Raw genomic sequence first — 20,052 nt, 5'->3', positions numbered from 1 at the left:
ACACACACACACACACACACACACACACACACAAACACTAATGTATCCCTTGACTACCACTTTCACCCTCTCTCTCTCTTTCCTACATGCACACTGTAATTTGTCCCTCGCCTCTTTCTCTCTCTCTCTACATTTTGCCCCTCAGGGCTCTTTGAAAAATGGCTGAAAGCAGGAAATGGATTTCAAAATATCAGAAATGAAAATAATAAATAAAAGAGAGCAGTCCTCAGGATACAAAATCTGTTAGTCACGTCACACATTACGTAATCTTATCGCCTGATGTCCAACCAGAGCTGAAGACAGAAGAATATCAGATTACAACGACACCTGTTTGTGGCAGAGATGTCTTTGACTAAGAGTGTTAATGGAGCCTTGGAAACGTTTAAAGTGACGTTCATGTTGCCAGCATGTCTAGAAACCAAGGGGCCTGTCCAAATGCCAGAAGCAGACCTTGTGCAGAATGCCATTAACATTTGGTGCAGTGAGGACTTCGATCAAGAGTTCACAGACATCTCACAAAATATTATTTTCGCCAGAACAGGGACTTGAACCCTGGACCCTCAGATTAAAAGTCTGATGCTCTACCAACTGAGCTGTCCAGGCTTTGAGAAGACCTTTTTCTGCAGTAACTTATCATGCGAGGTCCAACAGGAGTAGATAACAAGACCATTAGACCTGTTTTGGAAGAGACGTCTGTGGCTAAGAGTTTTATTGGGGCCTTGGGGGGAGTGAAATGCGTATTCCCAAAGAGTCTTGCACCAAACAGGCTTTAGGGCGTACTCATTAGGGCCAGAAGCAGACTGCGGAGCTCATGCAGAATGCTATTAGCATTTGGTGCAGTGAGGACTTCGATCAAGACTTTATTCACGTCACACAATAGACTTATCGCCCGAACAGGGACTTGAACCCTGGACCCTCAGATTAAAAGTCTGATGCTCTACCGACTGAGCTATCCAGGCTCTGATAAGGCTTTCTTCTGGAGGAAGCGATTACACAAGGTCCGACTGGAGTAGACCATTGGACCTGTTTATGGCAGGGACGTATGTGGCCTTATTGGGGCCTTGAAAACGTTTAAAGTGACATGCATTTTCCCACGGAGTCTTCCAGAAACTGGCTTTAACCTCAATCAAGACTTCAGTCACATCAAACAATAGACATACCAGCACAAATATATCTATAAAACAACAACATGTGCATATAATAGAGACTGGACTGTGGACAGACCCATACATGTGTTTTATGTATGATGGATGCTTGGATAGAGAAACACACACATATATACACACACACACACACATTCTCAGACAGTGTATATGCTAAAGTGACAGAGATAAATAGAGGTTCGAGCAGCAGTTTCGCTTCAACACACACATCAACAGAGAGTTTCAGTCAACAGCAAACACAAAATGTGTGTATGTACCTGTGTGTGTGCGCAGAACATGTGCATGCATGTATTGTGTGATGAAGAGCCAGAACAAGGTCTTCTATGTTTTTTATTAGTCCAGGTCTAGTTTAATAAATAATGGCATGTGAATGAGCAGACTGCTGTCACGCATGTTTGGTGCTAACAGTTATCAGATAAAGTTCAAGTCATTATGTGTTTGCATATAGTTAGAAAGGCCGGAGCAGCTCAACAATAGATAAACCCAGAGGCTAAACCTGACAATACATCAGAGGCCTGTACTACGAAGCTGGATTTTCGCTTAGCCGGCTAAATTCAGGGAAATCTCGGGCTTTCCGGTCCTACGACGCTGGTTCTCTTTTTAGCAGGCTAGATTTCCATGGTAACTTATGCTGAGCGGCAAACCTGCTCCGGAGCAGGTTAGGTGGCAGGCTAAGAGATCAACTCAGTGAAAGCGATGCCTGCTGACCAATCAGAGCTCCGTGTGCGGAGTTTAAAGCTATCAATTCATATTACAGGATAGAGGAAATACAGAAAAACTGCCGTTGCAGGAAAGACAGCCGGCCAAAATCAACTGACTGTGTGAACGTGAAAATTAATACAATATCCCCTCCCATCTTCAGAGCAATCTGACTATTATAATATTAGCGTTAAGAAAGCTTACTTAAATATCTGCCACGACATAAGTAACCGGATCAGAGTAACATTAAGTACAGTCCGCGGCACTGTGAGTGCAGACGTAGATGTGTCCCATTATCATTCATATCATATCACATCATAATGTATCATATATTTCCTTATTTGAGTCAGCTTCTTGAGCCGTATCTGGCCGTGCAACACTCACAGTGTCACATACTGTATGCAGAAGTATTATTTTAAGCAACACATTAAGTTGACGAAACACTCGAGTCAAATTCTCCTAATTAAAGTCAGATCCACTCGTGTCTTGGACGGGGCAGTGATTTCATAAACCTGTTAATGTACGCATTCAAACACTTTTTCTTTTACCAGCTGTATTCACCTTGCAGGTGCAGCTATGTGGCTTTTATCCTGGGTAAAGTGTTTAAGTCATGGATGTTTAAAGTTTAACTTCTTCATATTTGACTAATATTAAAGTTCACTTTTCATTCAGGAAGTATGACGCTGCGCTGTCAGTACGCTTCTCCGTGTTTGAGATTGGTCGAATGCTCCAAATACCACCCCTTTCATGTGAACGCGCACCTAACTAGATAGGACACGGCGGCTTGAGCGATCCACTTGATATCCAGCGTCGTAGTACAGCTTAGCGCCAGCGCGTATGTTTTGGCTTAGGCCAACCGGCTAACTCCAACATATCCAGGTTAGGTTGAACCAGCTTCGTAGTCCAGGCCTCTGTTCTCTTTGGAAATCAACAACACTGTCAAAATACCACATGATGTAAGAACAAGCACAACATTTTGTGATTATTATTAGGAATATGTACTCAAATATAAAATTAAAGGTAATTAATGCACAATTCTTGCTCCTTAATGTGATGGAAACTTTTAAAGCAATGGAGAAGAGACTCAGAGAGACACGAGGAGAGCAGGGACTTTGATGGCAAACACTTATGGTTTATTTGGAGCCTTGGCCGGAGAATTCACAAGACATGTCGTGTGCCACGAGTTGACACAGCGGCCAAGTCGCTGCAAATTTTGGAGAAACCAGCTCGAGTGCGCTAGAATTTGAAAATACACAGCCGGAAACAATCTGCCACTTCCTTACAGAGCCCCTCCTCCAACACACACGAATGCGCACATGACCAATGAGGGCAAGAGATAAGTTTGTGCACAGATGGAAGGCTGACAGGCACAAATCAAATCAAATCAAGTTTTATTTATAAAGCACATTTAAAAGCGATTTTTGGTCGAGCCAAAGTGCTGTACATGTAATAAAAACACATGACTACAATCACAATAAAAGACAATAAATTACAACAGATATATATTAAAAAAAAAAGAAAAAAAAAGAAAAGCCGGGCCGGCTAAAATGATTGGTCGTGCTTTTTACAGTACCACGGCTTCCACAGATGACATTTTTTAATGGATTTTTTGTCAAAGCACTTAAGATATTCATTGCTATCGGGATGTTAAGAGGAATATAACAAAAAGTGTATCTCGAGCCGGTTTCTCAAACTTACTTACCCCACCTTTAAAGATGAATGCAATTACATTTAAAAAAGTTTTAAACAGAACTGTTACAGATGCAGATGCTTGGTCCAAATTCCATAAAATATACCAACCAGACGAAAATGTACAAAGCCTATTCTTCCACTATTTGCATTCCCACATTATTCACCAAGCCAGCCCATGCTTTAATATAGATATTATGGATATTGTTATAATTCCTGCTGTCTTTTGTGAACTTCTAATTATTTGTAATTGTTCTGTTCCACAGATGCTGTAGTAAACCACCATCCAGGGACCAAGACATCAGATATAAGAAAATCCATTAACACAAGAATTTGTGAGTTAAGGCACCAGGTGAAGCGAAAAAACAAGATGGACGATTAAATAGGGTAAAAGACTGTTTTTTTGGCCCTGTTCCAGACCTTGTTTTAATGAGTGATCAGCTCATGTTTAAAGTTGTCACCAGGTGAAACAAAAAACAAGATTGTTAAATAGGATAACAGACTGCTCTTTTTGGCCCTGTATTTTTATTTTTTTATTTTTTTTTTATTTAGCCTTTATTTATACAGGTTTAAAATCTCATTGAGACACAAGGTCTCATTTCCAAGAGAGACCTGTCAGTGGTAACACTACCACACAAAGTTACAGACAGACAGGACACCAAACACAGAGGCAACAACAAAATACAACATCGTAAAAAAAGCAGTCACCGAAATCCACACAGCAGTCAGTTAAAGCAGGTGCAAACAATAACAGGTGTATGAAATAACAATGCATCATTTATTAACTATACCTACAGTATACAAAATGTAATACATTTTCCCTTCATTATGTAATAATATCTCCTTTTGTAATAATTTGCCCATTATGTAGTAAACAAGTTCAATGCAAATATGTAATACATGTCGCCACATTTTGAAATATATTATTACATATTGCAGTGGTTATTACAAAATGAGTTGCAAACAATAACATTACAACTGTTTATTTATTTATTCAACCATGAATCATCCTTACTCATAATTTAAAAATATTTCAGTAGAATATCTTTCATTGGCCAAAACTAGATCAAGTGTTACCATATTCATTAGCCAACATGTATATCAACATCAATTTTGGGATATATTTACAGTTTGGTTATGGTTACATAATGAATATTACAGTTTTTTAAAAGGGCAACTCACGCATTTTGTAATAACCATTGCAAAATGTAATAATTTATTACAAAATGCAGGGAAATGTATTTCATATTGCGTTCAGGCTGTTGATTACAGAATGCAGCAGATTATTACAAAATGTGGGTTTTATTACATAATTACGTGGAAATTGTCTTGAGTCATTACATAATGTGTTGTTTATAGGCCTTTTCTTTTATTCTTTCCTTGTCCTTCTTTTAATGAGTATTTTGATAACTGTTACACATTGATAGAAAAAAACATATATTGCACTCATGTTCGGAATATATGGTACGTACATGGTCTTTTATGAATCTGAATATATAGTGCATACATGTCCCCATATAATTGTGAATATATAGCGCATACATGTCCCCATATAAATCTGAATATATAGTACATACATGTCCGCATATAATTGTGAATATATATTACGATACAATACGATACGATACGATATACTTTATTGTCCCCGTAAGGAAATTTGTTCTGGACTCCGTCCTGCAGTGCATACATGTACATATACAAACATAGTGGACATTATGAGACATACACATATCATCAGTCATACACCGTTTGAACAAACACAATACACAGACGCACATACTGACAATGGCGACCTATTGCACAACCCTCATGGCCAACATTTAAAAAGTACATTTAATTAAATTTGACTACATATCATTTCATGTGAATGTTAAGAAGCTTAATCGACATAGGTAGGAATGAGTGCTTATAGCGGTTCAGCCTATATTCCTATACATATATGTTCCCATATAAATCTGAATATATAGTACATACATGTCCCCATATAATTGTGAATATATAGTACAAACATGTCCCCATATAAATCTGTATATATAGTACATACATGTCCCCATATAATTGTGAATATATAATACATATATGTCTCCATATACATCTGAATATAGAGTACATACATGTCCCCATATAAATGTTAATATATAGTAAATGTATGTTCACATATATACACAACCAATATATTATATATATTTACATATATTACTCAATATATGCAAAGCGGCAATTACTGATGTATTATCCCATATATTGCAATATATTAACACAATATATTATTCTATATATCAATATATTGTAATATATTAACACAATATATTATTCTATATATCTTCAATATATTTGTAGAAATGAATAAATATGTTTTTCATGTTGATTATTAATCAGTATCAGTTGGTGGAGCCAACAGCAAGATTTATTTTATTAAATCTTTTCAATTAACCAGTAAATCAGCAAACAAAATAATGCAATATATTGACAGTTAATACTTGGGGAAATATATTTTCTTTGCGTAAGGTGCTCCTTAATTACGCTTTCATCCTCCTTTAGCAAAATACTTCACATTCATCCAGTTTGTGACAGTAGTTGTAGCATTTTGAGACTTTTAAACTTTAATTACCGCTGTTGCGCCCCCCCCCCCCCCCCCCCCCCTTGTGTGTGTGTGTGGGGGGGGGGGGGCGCAACTTCCAACAGGAGTCATTTGGGGGGGTTCTTGGGAAAAAAGGTTGGGAACCCTTGCTGTAGAAGAATCTACGAAATGCCTCTATTTACATAAAATAAATAATGTTATGTATACCTTGAGCACTAGATAGATTAAACAGAAAACTATAGCATGTAGTTTAAACAAAACATTAATGAGGCTTTAACAGGTACAAATGAAATATACTGAGTATATTAAAACCATAAAATGAACATTAAAAAGTCATGTTGGTTAAACATAGGGTAAATTAATATACCTAATATTAAAGGAAATATTGACATTAACATAACAATTTAATGTTTCTTTGACATAAAATAGTTGTGTGTCTTTAAAGGAGAGGTGTCATGACCATTTCCACTGATCATAATTACATTGTTGAGGTATACTAAAATAGATTTATACTGTGCAATTTTCCAAACTCACATTGGTTTTGCATACAGCATCTCTGTAAAGTATGTGTATTCAGCAGTATTCACTCTCTCCACTAAACGGCTCGTTGGAGCTCTTGCCCCCCCCCTCCCTGTGAGCCTAGTGTGTTCCGATTGGTCAGCTCGGCCACTCTGTTCTGATTAGTCAACCACCAGAGAGGCTCCGCCCATGTCTAACAGTGCCTTTTTCGGCTCGCTCTCAGCGGAACAACAGTCTTATAATGGCCTCGGTACAGCCGTATATTTTATACGCTAACTAACCGAACTGTACCTACAACTGTTGTTATAGAAGAGTAAGTTATTTTTACCTGTAATAAACTATACTGTTTGATGAGAAATCAAATCATGGTTTGCTATATATGAATGATATGTTATAGGAGCAAATAATTCAGGGAAGAAAGGATAGGCCTCCTAAGTATTTCCATCAAACTTTATTTGTAGAAATGTACAAAATGAACATGCGTAAATATACATATATACACTGTATATCATCCATTCCTCCCCTTATAGGCGTTTTCGGCATCTTGCCTATCGCAGATTTGTAAGCGGCTGCCGGGGCTTTTTAGGACGAGGCATCAGAGTGGGTCATCCCGTGTGTGTGTTGTCCGCCAGATACGCCAGGAGTTTCCTGATCTGAATCACAAAATATTAGAGAAACTTAGTTGTTTTAGATTCGTTAGTAGTAGTTGTGGTAGGAGTGTGTATCTATCTAATCTATCTATCTAATCAACACAGTTAGCTTGCCAGCTAATATGCTAACCTAGTTTGCTAGTTGTTCAGTGTAATATGCTATAGGCTACTATACTATACTATACTATGAACAACAGATAGTGGTTCATATTAGGCTATCAAGAACATGTTTACAATTGCAATCTTATACGGGTAGTCTGCTACATTCATTGTAGCTGGCATAACAACAATGTTTTCCCGAGCAAACTAATGTCTAGCTCCGTTTTTTAGCTCGGTAGCATACACGCTAGGAACGCCAGCTATAATGTAATTACGTTTCGCGACTGACCGTACGGTAAATCACCCGGAGTATACTGTCTATGAGTATTTTGTGTGTGAATGCAGACATTCTCCTGCTATGAGATACATGTATGTAAGGCCATCTGCTGATATTACAGTTGATATATGGAAACGCTAGCAACTTAGTTAGCACAGTTAGCACTGTGTCAATGGCTTAGCAGTCCGACACACGTTTACACATTTAAACAGTCGTGGTAGATACCTTGTTTGATAAATACACAAATAACAATGCAAACTTACAGGTTGTGTACCCAAATCTTCCCCTGCTCCAAACGGTCCAAACAAACTAGGAATAGCATCGTCCTTCAGTTTCAAATGCTGTGCATATCCGGCCTCAAACTGGGCAATGTTTTGGAAGCTTTCGTCTGTGAAATGCCGCGCACACAGACATTTCAACCACTGACTTCGTCGTGGTTCTTCCGTCGGTAGGACAAACAGCTCAGATTTCTCCTCACATTTCAGGAAACAGGTCCTTGGCATTGGCATGACTGGATCGATTGTGAACTGAACCAGAGCTTTCAACAGTAAATGTTAGGCTGGCAGAGGGTGCGGCCAGCGCCGCTGGGTGTGGCCATAGCTCTTCCGGATTGGTCCATTTTGTTCCGGGTACCGCATGACATCATGCGGTACCCGGAAGAATCAAATGGACAGTGACGTATCTCCAACGAGGCGTTTTGGGGAGGTATTTTCTGTGTTAGAGTTTTACTCGCTACAGGGTGTACGCTAGAGGGTTTTGACTCTGCACACCGTTTACATGCATAAAAACCTTCATAACACACAAGGGGACGGGTAATAACCGGAAAAGCATGACACCTCTCCTTTAACATAATGGAATAGTTTTAAGTACACATATTTTTAATATGTGCAACCGATGTCCATATTAAAATCATGTGAATCCAACAGCCTTTTTTTTCAGTGCAGTCAGTTGCAGTATTTGCCGTAATAAAGGACGTATGAGTACAAGTTTTAGCAATAAAAGCAGAAGGAGCAGCAGCAACAGCATAACTAGTATTAGTGATACCAGGTTTACTGGATTAGCATGTTACCTACAGATGAGGAAGAAGTACTTAGATCTTGTACTGAAGTAAAAGTAGAAGTATCAGAGTGTAGGAATACTCTGTTACAAGTAAAAGTCCAGCAATCAAAATGTTACACCAAGTAAAAGTAGAAAAGTATTGGCATCAAAATAAACTGAAAGTACCAAAGGCAAAAGTAGTCATTGTGAAGAATGGTCCATTTCAGAATAATATATATGATATTTTTTATAATGATTGATCATTAAAGTGTTATCAAAGCTGGTAAAGGTGCAGCTAGTTTTAATGATGTTGTATACTGCAGGGTAGCTTGTGAATTTACTCCAGGTGGAACTAAAGTCTGATTTAAGTCTTGATTTATATTATTAAACCAAATCTGAAAAGTAACTAAAGGTATGAAATAAATGCAGTTGTTTAAAAGAAGATGTTTGGTATTATAATACTGCAATTACGTTTAATAGTACTATACTTTATATTTACAACATACTAAATAGCATTCTACAATACAAAAATAAATATTCCTGCACATGTATATTAATTAAGTTCCAACCATAAACTAGAAAAACAATAATAAATACATGCTCATTACTCCGACAGTAGCTTGTACTTGTGAGACGTCTGCAGTACTTATGGAAATAATATAATAATAACGTTAGCTTCAGTGGTGTAATGTTACTAAGTATATTGACTCGAGTACTGTCTCATGTCAAAGTAGTTTTATAGCAGCGGAATAGTATTTTTAAACTGTAGGATTGCTGCTTTTACTAAAGTAAATAATCTGATACTTCTTCCACCTCTAGCTAGTGTTACAATAACAATTAGCTCTACCGTTAAGGTAACATAAGGGATACATTTGTAACTTAAGAAAACGATTCAAATATACAGCGTAATAGAATAAATAAAGTATTTTAAGTTATACTCATCCCGTCGTACAGAAATAAAAACGGCTTAGTTGGAGGATTTCTTCTGTGTAGCTAACTAACGTCAGTTGTGACTGCTCCGTGTCCATGGTAACAGCCATGCGTGATGACGTAAAGACGTCTTGCGTTACGTGATCTCTCTCTAAACACATAAAATGGGATGGACGATACAACTTCAGGATGGGGACTTTGTGATGGATTTGATACAATATATTTTTTTTTATACAACTAATTTTATTCTTGGGAACATTTCCCATAAAAAAGAAGAACTGGACTGACTCCAAATGTTGTAAATGTTCACTTTTAGAACTACACAAATATGGCACCACCATTAAAGTAGTGAACAATAACAAGGCAATCAAAACCAAATGGCAATTTAATACATTATATAATATGCAATTTATCAATATTTGTTCTACAAATGTCTTTCTTTATACAGTATATATATATTGTTGTTACCCCTGATGTCAAGGTGTTGTGTGTATATAATGTTTGATGTAAATATATATTTTCTTGAATAAAGGAGAACAAATATCTATATATATCTATATAGAGAATCAGTGGGCCATACATTGTCTAAAATCAGGGAAATTACCATTCTGGCCAATAACCAATACCAGCCAATAATCCAACCATATAAGAAATAATTGAATAAATCATTCAAATAAATAACTTCTCTTTATTGGATATAGTTTATTCTTCATAGTGATTATTTTTCTAAAACAATATATTAATTTCATGAAGATACATGACAAAAAACAACATACAATCTTATCTAATAAGTGTAGGAGCCATTTTATGGGTGTTGTTGGTGTCTCAGTTTACTTTAATTTATATGTATAGTGCAATATTATTTTGAACACTTGGTGGCGGGGTTTAGCTGCACCGGTGTATAAAGGGGTCACAGGTGACAGGAGAGGACGAGGACACAGGAGGAAGTACCGATTCTACCAGCCCCGGCAGATGCTCATACCACAACTATTGACACAGTATATACTTAAACCTTGGTATGTAAAGCAATAAAACATCATTCTAAACTGCAGCAAAAGACTGGAAATTCATCTGTTTGTGTCTGCGTCAGGATCACTCTAAACCCTCCTGTGAAGTAATGGCAAAAGGATATAGGTCATTGGAACATTACAATTGCCATTACAATAAGGATGAAAATAATACAATTAATTATTTTCTATTTTAATTATTTGAAGATATTCTCACATTACATACATCACATTGTTTGTGGTTGCAATGCAACGAAAACTGATATTTAATTTGTTTGAACGTCAAAGGTAATCATTTTTATTTAATATCTTAATTTATAATCGAATAATATCTAATTTATCCAATGTCACACAAAAGAGTAAAATGCCTGTTATATATCCCACAGCCAGAGGGAATTAAAACCCGAAGAAATTCAGTTTATGACCACATAGCACAAAGAAAAGCATTAAATCTTCATATTCTGGAAGCTGATTCTCCAATTTTAGAAACATATCTTAAAGTTTGCATCCCTAAAGAAAAGGAGAATAAGAATAATAAACACAATGTTTAACTCATTTGAAGATATTAATAACAGTAAGTAATTGTACAACACATTTTTAGGATAAATGATAAGTTTCAAATGAAGAATTACATTTTTTTATGAAAATGACTTTAAAGATGCATTAGAGGTCATCATCTTAATTGGTAATAAGATTTCCTGGAATTGCCCTCTATTCAATCTTATATTATTTTAAAATGTCTTATTATATTTTATCTGAAAAAAACATATAAAAATTCACAAAATAGGAAAGAAAATCCAGTTTTTCGCAGGTCAAGCAGATACATGAACAGTTAAAACCCCAAACATATTAACTTCAAAACCATATATAATAAGAGAAAACATTACAACTCTTATCTTATCTCGCTACTGATAGATTATTCAGATCATTGTTGCAGCTGTATTCTGTAACACGAGGGCTTTGAGGAAAGAAATACACCTTTCTCTGATAAAAGCCGACACAGCAATTCAGCTTTAGAGCTCATCCCTCTTCTTCTCCTCCTCCTTGTGGAAGACTTGTCCATCCGGCTGCTTCCTCCAGACCAGTTGGACGTTGTCGTCCAATCCCTGGGCCCTTAGGTTCTTTTTCGCCTGAGACACAAAAACTCATTATCATTATCGTTCCAATGAAAACAGATGATTTATCTTTAGTTCACTCATCTGAAATGGTAGTTGTTCCCCTTATTTCTTCCAGTGTAAAGGCTTACCTCAGGTTATGGAATAGTATTTGTACATTTTCCTAATGCATTTGGTGGCATGTGGCTAAGTTTCTGCTATTTACTTCTGCACATATTTACACGTCTTCTTACAAAATGCTTGGGTCCTGTTATTTGTGGCCAAAGTATTGAATGTATAATGGATATAGAATTTCATTCATGTTCATCTTGGTCCATTTCATTCATATTGAAATTCATTTACTACTTTTTCTTTCGTTGAATTCATTATTCTTTAAGAGATATTTATTTGTTTCCTACCTCTTTTGTCTCTTGTTCTCATGTCATGTGAATTTCCTTTCTGGTGATTGATGTTTTTGCATAAAAGTAGAAAACATGATTTACCTCCACCAACATCGCATCCAGAAAAGCGGGGTCGTTCAGATCCACACCGTTTGGTTTCTCCACCCTCACCTTTATCACTTTCATTGAAACAGGCACAGCTAAAAACACAAACAAACTTCATCAGTCACAACATTTATGGTGTCTTCTTTTTCAACAGACTCAATATCATCACTTGCTTTGATATAGGTTGTACTCACGTCCGTAGCAAATGAACGGTTTCTTCACTCCACAGTCCAAGTCCTCCCATTTTCCAGAGTTGTCAAAAGCTGCAGCAACACAAACCTTTAAAGCTATGTAGTTAGGTTTATTTTCTGCCCAGTACTTGAAGGAGGAGTTGCTTCCATCGGACCACTTCCAGGAGTTAGGGTTAGGGTTAGAGGAGTCTCTGTAAAGGCCGATCCAAACAATCCCTTCAGAAAACAGCTCATCAATCTGCTCGTTCTCCGCCAGGTTTCTCACACTGGCCAGGTCTGTGTGGTGTTTCCTGCAGTAGCTCTGGCCCACAGTCCATGTCATTCCTCTTTCAATGAGGACAAATGTAGCATCCGGCCCTGAAAATGGACCCCAGAGAAGTGCTGAGTAGAGGCACCACAACATACAGCCTGACATCAATACCTCATCGCTGGTGGTATTGATGCCTTTATAATATAAAATATTACATTTTAATCCCACAAATGTGTACTTTGTAATTTGTAGTTATGGGGTTTTTCAACACATGAATGTTGACAAGAAACTTTAGTAGTATCAGTGGAAGTATTCCGATATTTGAGTAAAAGCGTACAGTACAGGAGTACAACAATTTGAAGATACTCTGTTACAGGTTAAAGCTTCATTCAAATGATATTGATTCTATATTGTTCTTATTCTGTTTAGCACAGATGTATAAGATGTAAAATGTACCTACAATTCTGAAACAAGTTTGCAAAGAATTGTATATACATAATATCCTTTTACGTTATCTTTTAAATGAAACGTTGGATTACGTATTGTAACCCTTGTTATATTAACACAGGCGGAGCCCTCTACTGGACTCTATGGGTACTACCCTCTATGCAAGCATTCACTTACTGATATTTCTATAGACGTAGCCGGCCCCGGGGCGGGCCTAACTGAATGCGCGCGCATCTCACCGTATAAAAGGAGGCCTCGCCTCCTGACTATCATCCTACACCTCTCTTCAGCGAGCGATATAGGACAGACAGTGCCCTGAGTAGAGGGCTCCGCCTGTGTTAATATAACAAGGGTTACAATACGTAACTCAGCGTTATATCTCTCACAGGCTGCGCCCTCTACTGGACTCTATGGGTACAGTGGGTGGAGCCCTGATGTATACGCGCACTGTCGTCCAACAACCTCATTCCACCCTACTGCCCCTGACCAGCTTTTCTGGTCAGCAGCTGCTGCCCCACACTCCCCCTTAACCCGGTTGTGACCGTGGAGAAGTCTGGGCTGCGGCTGACAGAGCACACTCTGCTGCGCTTACCTCGCAGAAAGTGTGCTCACAAAACAGTGCTGGGGCCCCCCCCCTCCGCCCATAGGCAGATGGGGAGAACCCCCAGCCCTGTATGGGCTCACTGTGCACCCACCTCCCTGAGTCCCTAAGGATCACAGGGAGAGCGCCAGTGCCCATGCCCCACACTCAAACACTGACCCCGTGCAGAGCGTGTGTGGACTAAAGTGTGGAGGGCTACCCCCAAAGTTGAACATTGCTCAACTCTTGAAGCGCGCAAAGCGAAGCGAGCAAAGCGAAGCGAGCAAAGCGAAGCGACGCTCCCAGAATGCAGTTCGGCAAAGTGTGATGTCACCCCATTCAAAGTGAATGGGCAGAAGCGTTGAAGCTTCAACGCACGCCGCCGTGTGGACGGGCCGTTACGGTTCTTATGGAGGAAGATTAAGGTATACATAACATACCTGACGTGGAAAAGTTACTCGTGGATGGGGCTACAGAGCTACTAGAAAGACAGTTGAAAACGGTGCATTTCTCCGTCTGAATGTGGTGCACTTTTGCAAGATGTTTAGACAAATTGCTCGTGTTACCGCCCTTACATGCTAAATTCTTCTTGCACTTTTGGCAACGAGCATTGTCCACCTCGAGACGGGTAAAGTTTAACCACACCTCGGAGCGCTTAATTCTCTCCGCCATCTCCGCCATGTGTGTGTTGCATGTAGCAGCCGCGTGTGTGTAAACTGCCCCGCCCCCTCGCACACAGACAGGGGAGAGAGAGATCTCTCGTCTCGATTGGAAAGATCGAAAATACTCAAAATAATCATAGACACATTTTATAGTCTTTTTGCGTATTGAGTTGGCGACACTAAAACGGCAATATAATGTTTATGTAGCAATAATACATATGGCATATTTTTTAAATGTCTCCAGTGCCGATAACGTCGGGGCTTAACGGTACCATGGTCTTTAATAATTCCGCCTCGGGAACCCTTTAATACCGGGGCTCGGTACCCATCCCTAGTAATACATAATGTTTTTCTGGGGTGGGTAGAAGTCAGTGTCTGTGGGGGTCCCGGGCCTTGTTGATGAGACCGGTAGCAGAGGGGAGGAAACTGTTCAGATGGCGAGAGGTTTTGGTCCTGATAGAGCACAGCCTCCTACCAGAGGGGAGAGGGGTAAACAGTTTGTGTCTGCAGAGCGGATGATACGCTGAAACCTTCCTTTGTCCTTAGCTGTAGCTGCGGCGTACCAGATGGTGATGGAGGAGGTGAGGATGGACTCGATGATGGTGGTGTAGAAACCATCATCGACTTTGGCAGGTTGAATTTCTTCAGCTGCAGCAGGAAAAACATCTGGTGCAGCTGGCAGAGCTTGTCCCGCATGTCCCGCAGAGGGAATGAAGTTCAACAGATTTATTGTTGTATACTCAGGCAGATAATGAAGAAAGGGTAGCGGAAAACGGTGGCGTTTGGCGATGTGTCACGACCGATGGGAGCCTGGTGTGAAGACTTGCTACAGGTGCAGACAGAGCAGGCAAGCAGTTGTCAGTCTTCAAGCATCTACTGTACCTCAACAATAAACTGTAGAGATGTGTCAGGATGAGTAAGAATAGAGGCTGACAAGAAATGTCTCTTCAGCTCTGAGAAGGCAGGATAAGCCTGAGGAGTCCACAAGACATGGATTGCTGGGGAGGTGAGTTGGTTGAGAGGAACGGCCACACGACAGTCTCTGATATATCGACAACAAAAATGTGCAAACTCCAAAAAAACGCTGGAGCTGCATCCTGCTGGAAGGTTTGGGGCATTGCACTGCTTGTACCTTCTCTGGGTCTGCTTTCACCTGCTCTCGCTCGATGAGGTAGCCAAGAAAATCCACTGAATCCAAAATAAATTTGCATTTTTCTGCTTTGACAGTTTGTTTTTAAGGAGCCTCTGTAGAACCTGCTGCACATGTTGGGTGTGTTCCTCTATTGTACGTGAGAATATTAAGATGACAACAAGATACACAAAAACTGAACGGTTCAGGATGTCACGGAGGACATCGTGCATCAGAGCCTGGAAGACAGCTGGGGCATTGGTCCGAATGGCATCTCTAGATACTCTAAATGGCCTAGTGGGGCCTCTTCTACTTGTCTGCTTGACGGACCAGCTGGTAGGCGTTCCTGAGGTTGAGTTTTGAGAAGATGGTGGCTTCCTGTAGTGGTTCGAAGGCTGAGTTGATGAGAGGGCATATTTGTTTTTGATGGTGATCTTGTTACAATGCAGGCGCGCATAGAGTGGTCTTTCTTGGACACAAAGAAAAAAAGGTTCACACTTCGGTCGGGACAAGTTAAACCGACAGCTGGATGGAAGAGAGGCCCCAGGAAGAAGATCTATGGTGCTTATTTACACCCAGAGGTAGAAAAATTACTCAGAACTTGTACTTAAAGGGGACCTATCATGCAAAATGCACTTTTGTACGTCTTTTATACATGAATATGTGTCCCCGGTGTTCCAGGGAACTCACCAAGTGTCAGAAAACACAACCCTCTCTATTTTCCTCCATACCCAAATCTCTAAAAAAGGGGCTGCAACTGATCTGATAAAAACTGATCCAGATTTGAACACTTTACTGACGTCAGGAAAGTGGCGCTACGGCTATTGGGCCAACTCTCCACCTATCAGGGGAATGTGGGGTTGGGCCACGGCCGGCCATTGCCGCTCGAAAGCACTGGAGACGCTGTAGTACATATGCCAGGCCTGTAAGTGGCGCTGTAGTCTGCCACAAAAGCAGCGAAGAAGACTTCCCGTGCATGGTTACCATGGTTACCCTTCTGTGTATTCTCCGCTGTGGCTTTTTTTCTCCCTCCCCGAGGCAAGCGTTTGCTCCCGCTGCTTTAATTCAATGCAATCCCTCCCCGTCGAGGCAAGCACTGTAATTCTCTCGGGTTAGTCCACCAGCAGATGACAAACACCCACTTCTCCGCCTCTTCCAAGGAACGAGGGGACCGTGCGGCAGAGTTTCAGTTAGGTTTTCTTTCGCCGGTCAAGATGTCCGTTAAAGTTTAAATCTTCCGGACAAAATTAGAAAAGTGCCGGTCAAAGGTCTTCTTTGTTATTTATTGAGCTTTAAAACAAATGAATAACGACTCTATAGGCCTATAATAATATAATAAAACACGGAGGACGGAGATCTATTTTTCTCCCCCTCTTCTGACTTCATCAGAGCACGGCTCCCCTCTCCTGCAGGGGGGCGTGGTCAGCTGCAGCTCACAGAATCAGCCCCGTGCAAAAACAGTGCTGGAGAACAGCAAATAGAGCGAAATGAGGCATGGCTAAAATGCATGATCTGTTTGGTATTTTGAAAACAGAAATGTATAAATATACCTTATATAGGTATGGCCCTACAATATATCATTTAAATATAGCATGATAGGTCCACTTTAAGTAAAAGTAGAAGTACCAGAGTGTAGAAATACTCTGTTACAAGCAAAAATCCTGGATTCAAAATGTTACTCAAGTAAACGTAGAAAAGTATTATCATCAGAATATACTTAAAGTACCAAAAGTAAAAGTACTCATTTGCAGATTGGCCCATTTCAGAAAAATATATATTACATGTTTTGATTATAATTATTGATGCATTAAAGTGTTATCAAAGTTATCAAAGGTATTATATCTTAAGTACAGTACTTGAGCAAATGTACTTAGTTACTTCCCACCTCTGTTTACACATTACAGTGTAAATATGGGAGTGACAGTGGTTAACAACTATCTTGTGTTGAGAAAAACGAACAAATATAATTTGTATTTGATCTCCTAATAGAGTTAACAATTACAATAAATTGGGGTTAAGGAACCTACTCTGCAAAAAGAGTTACATGTACACTATGTGGTGTGGACCCATAGACACAAAGTGTTGAAATAAAATCTGAGAGTGTTCATTTGGGTATGCTGATTTTGCTGTGACATTCAAATCACTCTGTTTGCATAAAGTAAGAAAGGTCAAAGCAGCATGCAAAACTAATCTCAAACACAAGACACAGCAGGGCAGGGCAGGAAGAACACAAGGACACCAGAGCCGTTTCTCATTTCTCCAATACAGAACTAAAAAGGGTTTTGTTTGAAGATCTGTTTAGCACGCTAACGTCAGGAGTGTTGTGACTACTCCGTGTCCATGGTAACAGACGCAATGACATCAAGACACGTTGCCTTTACTTGATCAGAGAAAATTAAACCTTAGAAAGACATTAATAATAATAATTACTTTATTTATCTGGAACCTTTCATGCAAGGTGCATCCCAAAGTGCTTTTCATGAGGACATTTCTATTTTGAAAACAGCAAAAATATTAATTGATTACATATATCTATATATATATATAGATATATATATATAATATATATATATATATTACCAGATATGACAAAAAAAGGAGCATCAAATCATAATATTTAGAAAGATAGAAAAAGCAATAATTAATATTTTTCCCCTAGAAGTTGTTACAGTAATTTAAATAGTCATACATATCTTTAGGGAAATTGCTTCAAGTTTTCATCCCCATTTGGGTGACGGCATAATTGTGTTTTATGAAAGCGTTGAGACACACATGGTGCAGTGGAGACGCCGGGGCTCGAGGCACGAGGTTCCTCGGTACACTGTCCCCCTACCCCGCTGGAACCAGCATCTATGAAAATGATTTTGTTAATAAAGTTATGATTTGTTTTTCTAAATAGACTTATTGTTTTCTTTACATACCAGCAGATATCACACAACTTGAATGCATTTGGTTTACTCTCATTTCAAACACGGGTATATAAATGTGGTTACCTGGTTCATCCGGTGCATCCTTAACATCGGTGTCCCCATCTGCCTCCGTCACCACTCCACTCAGCAGGGATTCGCCGATTATACCGGCCAGCCTTTCATCCATAGGGGTGAGCTCCGGTGCCCCCTTTCCCCCTCCCGTGGCACACACACTCTGCGTGTGTGAGGCCAGGCGTTTTTTGGCGTCCACCTTAATGTCTGACCACTTCTTTTTTATTTCAGCGACAGTGCGACCCTGTGCTGATGCAGAGTTGACAGCATCTGCCACATGCTGCCACTCTGTTGCCTTTTTGGCAATCGTTACGCCAATACTATGGCCACCAAACAAAATGTTTTGCCTTGTCTCTACTTCTCCGACAAGGATTTCAACTTCACAGTTATTTAAGTTTCTTTTCTTGCCTCTTTTTTCTGTCTTTGCCATGTTCCTTTTTGCCTGAAATCGGTTTGATGAATATTCATTATGGGCGTATCAATGACTATTTATGGGCAAGTGTGACGGGAAGCCCGCAAAAGCTGTGCCGCATTTCGAGTTGAATGGGATTTATAAAGGGAAACAGGCGTAGGAAGTGCCGTACACACTTCCCTCGCCGGTACGCAATGTTTTGTGAATCGGAAAATGTCGGAAATTGTCTGTACCTATTTTTTTGCTTTGTACTACGTAAGCAACCTTCCCACGTGAATCCTACGCAAGGCGTTATAAATGAGGCCCCAGGTCTGTGTGGTGTTCTCTGCAGTAGCTCTGGGCCTCAGTCCATGGCATTACACCATCAGTGTAGAGAAATCTCACATTCGGTCCTGAAAATGGACGTCAGAGAAGTGCTGAGTAGAGGTACCACAACATACAGCCTGACATCAATTACACATCTGTGGTGGTATTGATGCCTTTATAATGTAAAATATAACATTGAAATCATCGAGACATAAGGAATTACACCAATAAATGAACACATGTATTAAACGGCTTGTTGGAGCTCCTGCCCCCCCCCTCCCTGTGAGCCCAGTGTGCTCCGATTGGTCAGCTCGGCCACTCTGTTCTGATTAGTCAACCACCAGAGAGGCTCCGCCCATGTCTAACACAGTGCTTTTTTCGGCTCTGAGCGACAATGATATGTTATAGGAGCAAATAATTCAGGGAAGAAAGGCTACTAAGTATTTCCATCAAACTTTATTTTTAGAAATGTACAAAATGAACATGTGTAAATATACATATATACACTGTATATCATCCATTCCTCCCCTTATAGGCGTTTTCGGCATCTTGCCTATCGCAGCTTTGTAAGCTGGTGCTGGGGCTTTTTAGGACGAGGCATCAGAGTGGGTCATCCCGTCATGTGTTGTCCGCCGGATACGCCAGGAGTTTCCTGATCTGGCTGGACGAAATCAAATGTAAATCACAAAATATTAGAGAAACTTAGTTGTTTTAGGTTTGTTAGCTTGCCAGCTAGATTAATATGCTAACCTACGTTTGCTAGTTGTTCAGTGTAATAAGCCAACCTACTATGAACAACAGCTAGTGATTCATATTAGGCTAGCAAGAACATGTTTACAATT

General features: G+C 39.6%; 1 non-coding gene across 1 annotated transcript; it reads right to left on the bottom strand.

Moving 5' to 3' along the window:
* Positions 1–886: 886 nt before the first annotated feature.
* On the bottom strand, positions 887–959 carry trnak-uuu. Its single transcript has one exon. It is a non-coding gene; the product is annotated as a tRNA-Lys (tRNA).
* Positions 960–20,052: the final 19,093 nt, after the last annotated feature.

Source organism: Trematomus bernacchii, unplaced genomic scaffold, assembly GCF_902827165.1.
Source record: "Trematomus bernacchii unplaced genomic scaffold, fTreBer1.1, whole genome shotgun sequence".
Lineage (NCBI taxonomy): Eukaryota > Metazoa > Chordata > Actinopteri > Perciformes > Nototheniidae > Trematomus > Trematomus bernacchii.
Note: the sequence above shows the minus strand (reverse complement) of the source record. Positions and strands in the feature narration are given on the sequence as shown.